Below are 6,044 nucleotides of genomic sequence, written 5' to 3'. Positions count from 1 at the left end.
TTATACTAGGGTGGTAGCCGGAATAAGGACGGAATAGCATTAGTATGAATATTTATTACGAAGTTATACTAGGTTACATTTATTTCGTGTTTATTTGTATGATTTTTCCTTATTCTTAGTTTATTCTTTGCATAAAATGTTATAACTCGTTTATTTGTACGGCTGATAAAGTAAGGTAAATACCTACTTCAATAATTTTCACACTAGACTTCTATAGCAACGTCCAGATAATGTACCGTAACACGAAACATCAACTGTACACATTCAATGAAGCGTTCATTCGAAGCTTTGTGTGACGTTATTCGTCCGCCATTGTTACCGAATTCACAATAAACATTCCGATTCTGGATGCGGCAATTAAAATGCAAATGGCTATGACATAATCAGGCCTATCACTTGTCCAATGCCAGCTTTGTTTCGTACTCCTGGGCAACATTTTGTTTGAAAATTAAATTTATAAAATGAAGTGCTTCTAAATGAAACCTAAATGGTAATTAGAGTCTCTTGATGCTAATTAAACTTCCAAATTACTAAGTTGTTAGAATAACGTAATGAGTAAACAAAAATTGTAATTTCATTTCATTCATATCTGTTAACATAAAATGAAAAATTGAATAATTAAGCTAATATCATCATCATAATATCAATAGCAGTAAATTACTATTTGTTCAGTGATTAAAATATTCCATAGATAATAATATTTAATGTCAAATTAAATTCTATCACATTACCACATACCTATTATCTACAAAATAATAGATATAGGTACATGTATTGTAACTACATATCAACAAATAAAGCTTACTAAAAATTAAATTTGAATATCATCATTCATGGTACATACAACTAACATCAGCTCTCAATATCTCTACTACCTAATGTTTCCACTACAAATTGGTCTGTAAAAGCAACAAGTGTACCTATTATGCTTACAAATAATATCTAAAACTATCTGTGTCCTGCGGTTTCGACCTTGTGGTCAAACTTAACAGGTTGTCCTCTTAAGTTTGATTTTAATACATAATCATGCTTTAATAATAATATAAAAACATGAAATTCCTGTCGTAATATAGTTGGTTACATAGGTACAAACAACCAGTATGTATATGAAGCTAATAGAAGCGTGTTAAAGAGCCTTTAATACTTTAATTTGAAATTTCATCAAAATCAACACACTAGTTTAGCCTTACAAGCGTATATAATCAACGCACAGAAAGACTCTCTCCTATAAGTTTTATTTGCACAGACTACAGTCCTAACATTTTCACTCGGTCGCATAATACTCCCACGCCTACGCCTTCATAAATCGGTTACATTATACCGGGCAAAAATACTTCCAGAAATACTCCACCACTAAGCCACTACAGCGCTTCAATAAAACACCCATCCAACATTAATATTTCCTGCTAAATCCTAAAAGCTTATAAAGGAGCGTTGACGCGAAAATAGGGTCGTGTTATGAAATGTGTGTGCTTATGTGGGAGTAATGTGCATGTGTGTGTAGGTATTTTTTTTTTTTTTTTTTATTAGAGATTAGGCAAGCATTTGACCATCGCTTCGCCTGATGGAAAGCGATAAGCATGGTCTAGGATGGAGCATGCTGACCTAATAGATGCCTATTCACTTTTCTTTTGAATAAGTCCAGATTGTAATTATCAGGAAACACGCAGGCCGGAAGATTGTTCCATTCCCTACTGGTACGCACGAGAAAGGAAGAAGCGTACCGCTTAGTGCGTATAGGTGGAATGTCGATGACATAGGGGTGGAGACCAGCACCGCGTCGACTCGACCGGTGGTGAAAAGGAGAAGCAGGTATCAGGTTGTGCAGTTCTTCAGCACATTCACCATGATAGATCCTGTAGAAAACTGCCAAACTAGCCACTTTTCGACGATGTTCCAAGCTGTGCAATTTCGAGGTCGTGAGGGCCTCATTCCCGATAAGCCTTATCGCTCGTTTTTCAATCGAGTCCAAGGCGCTAAGTTGGTATTTTGCTGCACCAGCCCAAAGGTGAGAACAATACTCCACACCCGACCGAACTTGAGCTTTATAAAGGTTTAGGAGCTGTTCCGGTGTGAAGAATTGCGCCACTTTGGAGAGAATTCCCAGCTTCTTGGCGGCAACTTGCACCTTGGACTCAATGAAGGTTTTGAAGTTGAGGTTAGAGGAGAGTTTTAGGCCTAGAAGCTCCAGTTCATTGGACAATTCCAAGGACACATCCTGAAAACTAGGTGTTAAATTTAAATCGGTGCGTTTAGCTGTAAACAGGCAGGCCTGTGTTTTCGAAGAGTTAAACTTAACCAAGTTGGCATCGCCCCATTCGGCCACTGATTTTAGAGTAAGGTTCAACCGTTCAACCATAGCCTCTCTTTGTGCCGCCAAAACATTATTGCTCGTCTGCGCTTCGGATATGTAACTGTCTACAACTGTGCTGTCATCAGCATAACCATATATGCTCGGACCTAACAGATCATTTATATGAAGCAGAAATAAAGTTGCAGACAGTACTGATCCTTGAGGAACTCCAGCGTTAATGGGTAGTAGATCAGACGCACAACCATCGATCACAACACGAAGCGAACGCTCAACCAAGAAATCAGAGATCCAGTTGCGCAGGCTAGGACAGATCCCATATGCTGGAAGTTTGTTGATAAGGCCACTGTGCCAGACCTTGTCAAATGCTTTCGAAATGTCGAGGGATACGGCTACTGCCTCCCCGTGCTTCTCGATAGCAGAGCCAAAAGTATGAGTGAGGTGAACCAGAAGGTCCCCAGTAGACCTGTTACGTCGAAATCCGTATTGATGATCGCTGAGGAGATCGTTACCTTCTAGATACCTCAGAAGCCGGTTGTTTAAGATACGCTCCATAACCTTACAGATAATGGAGGTGATTGAGATAGGCCGGTAGTTACCTGGGTCGCTTCAGCTTCCTTTTTTGGGTATTGGCTGGACATTGGCTATTTTCCAGGTCTTGGGAACTTTACCAGTATGGTATGAAAGACGATACAATCGTGTTAGTATGGGTGAAAGTTCAGGAGCACAACATTTTAGTACCACAGCTGGGATACCATCCGGACCACTCGCCTTATTCACGTCTAGACATTGGAGAGCTTTAAGAACTTCTCTCTGAGTAATGCGAAATTCAGGCATATTTTGACCGCAGTGAGGTAGAGAAGGTGGTACCTTATTAATAGGGTCCAGACGGGAATTACTAGCAAAGAGATTTACAAAGAGTTCCGCTTTCTCTTTTGCAGTGTGAGCGAGTGCACCGTCAGGTTTCTGTAGTGGTGGTAAAGACGTCTTACAGAAATTAGCTTCAACCGCTTTTGCAAGGGACCAAAAAGCTTTAGACCCAGAAGGGTAGGAAGTAAGCTTGACCCCAATTTGCCTAATTCGATCAATGCGAGTTCTTTTAAGCATTTGTTTGAAGGATTTAGCAGCTTTGTTGAATTCTCTCTTTTTGCTTGTAATGTCAGGATCCTTACGTGCTCTAGCATCGGCCCAGATTCGATAAGCTTCGTGTTTCCGTTGTTCAGCTCGTCTACATTCGGTATTATACCATGGCTGTTCTTTACCTCCGGAGGATACGTCTTTAAATGGAATGAAATATTCCATAGCCTGCCGGACAACATCTTCAATAGCACTAGCACAGGTCGACGGGTCGTTCGAGGAAAAACATACTCGCCGCCAAGGGTAAGATGCGAAAAAATGACGCATCTCATCCCAATCCGCTTGAGAGTAACGCCAAATACGCCTAGTTTGCACAGTGCTAGGTTCTGGTGGGGAATATACAGAGACAGCTTTGACAATGCAGTGGTCTGAGGAACCTAAGGGCGATGAAACACTAGTTGAATACCTATCAGGATCAGTGGTTAGCAAGAGATCCAAACAATTAGCCGTATGACCCTCAACGTCAGGAATATATAATAAAAATAATAATAAAAATCTTTATTGACATAATAATTGTACAGGTCTAGATAATGAATCCTTCGACTCCTGAACTAGTTAAAACTGTGTCTCAGGAGCCAGAGGCTTCTCCCAATATACGAGTTGCCTCTTTGACGAGTTGTGTGAGATTAAGAGATAGAGCCAGATTGTAGGCGTCTCTGCCAGCATGGTCGGTTTTCTTATAGGGAAACAGCCAGTCCTGATGACAAGCATTAAAGTCCCCTAAAAGAACTAGTTGAGCAGATGGAAACTTCTTTTGGACGGAGTCAGCGGCCACGCTGAGATATTGAAAGAATTTAGTTGTGCCCTGGTCTGAAGTATGGGAGCGATAAACAACAGCATATATTATTTTGTCAACACCGATGTCAGTAAGAAGCCAAAGAACGGAGAAATCAGGATTGTCGAGGTGGTGGAGACGCTTATAGCAGATCTTGTCAGATACATATGCACAGACACCGGCTTTAGGATGAAAATTATGTTCTAAGACATACCCTGGATAATCAAGGTATGCCGTGTCAGAAGGAGTTTTAATCTGGGTTTCGGTAAGAAAAAGTAAATGCGGTCTTTCGGTCTCAAGGTGGTGGTGGACAGGGTCGAGATTTGAGTGCAAACCACGAATGTTAGAGTGGTGCACTTTAAATGGGAGGAAGTGCAGCCGCTGTAGAAACTTTCTTTTTCTTTTTGAACTTTTCATTTGTTTTTTTAATATGTGGAGTGAATAGGCAGGGAAATTGGAAGTTGATCGAGGTTTAGTGAGTAGGTTAGTCGAAGCTTACATTAGAGGTGTGCTGATGGGGGACTAGCTTGGAGACTGCGGGGACGCCCGTACCCCCCCAGTTATCGCCATCGGGTCCTCCCGTCCGGCCGCCAACCGGCACGATGGAGCAAAACTGGGATTTTTCGAAAGCGGCGGGGCAGCCTTTCGCAGGTGGCTCTCCTACTACTTGGGCCCCCTACAACTAACGGTCGGCCAGCGGTCAACCGTGCTACGGATCCCGCTACCCTCCAAAGCTAGGCACCCGGCACACCAAAAACGCCGCTTCATAGAACCGTAACTCACCAAACAACTAACCAGACCCAATCACCCAGAATGGCTACACCGGAACTCATGCCGGAACACGAAACCGCTTGGCGGCACGTCTCTATCCGGTGGGTGGTTGCGAGCCACGACCGAAGTCTCCCACCAGTTTGTTGCTCATTTGGCACTACCCAGGGTACACGTGTAGGGGATCTAGAGTCAAAGCCTACGGACGCGAGCAACAGTGTACCCCAAAAGGTATCTATGAAAACAAAATCTGATAAACGTGTATCAAGGGACAGATCTAGCTTTTGATAAGGTTTAACATTGCATATTTTTGGAATTTAAATATTAATTTTAGTTCTTCAGAATGCTGTTTGCATAGTGAGAATTAGAAGTAGGAAACGAATTTTAAGTTTGTGTATTTTAACTTACAAATTGCATTTTAAAATAATACCTACACATTTGTATTTGGTAAGGCTCTTGGAATTTCAATCACACCAATGCATTATGCAATGGACCAAAAGTACTTAATTAATTCTTGTGAATTTCAGAAATATATATAAATTAATAATAATAGGTATATTTATCCTATAAAATAGCTGTTTTAATTACAGTTTACATTTCATCTCTGAATTTCAAGAATTACTTTTCAACTATTTATCTAGAGTCAAGTGCTAAAGCAATTTAGATGCATTAACAATATCAAAAAAAGTTTTATAGATTTAATATCCACAAATACAATTTGAATTTTAAATAACTAACGGTTTAATAAAGTGAAAACGTTTAAGTATAAGTTATAAAGTAAACAATTCTCCGATAAAAATGATTTTGTAGAAACTAAGGTAAAATCTGTTCTCACTAAGCTAACGAATGAAAAAAAACACAGTACTGCAGTGTAGTCCCAGCTCCATTACATCGTGTTTTAAAATCAACATAAGGCTGTATCAAATGAATTCCAGATAAACCGATTACTTGCCCGCAACGTTCGTGCACACCTACATTCGATTACCGTTAATTGATGACATAAGCGAATAAATCGGAACCAAATCGACGAAATTAACTGAACCTTTGCGAGTT

The sequence above is a fragment of the Colias eurytheme genome, chromosome 7 (genome assembly GCF_061535395.1).
Source record: "Colias eurytheme isolate Ceu_HAF_F1 chromosome 7, ilColEury1 Martin Lab GWU primary, whole genome shotgun sequence".
NCBI classification, from domain to species: domain Eukaryota; kingdom Metazoa; phylum Arthropoda; class Insecta; order Lepidoptera; family Pieridae; genus Colias; species Colias eurytheme.
This window is presented reverse-complemented; position numbering follows the sequence as displayed.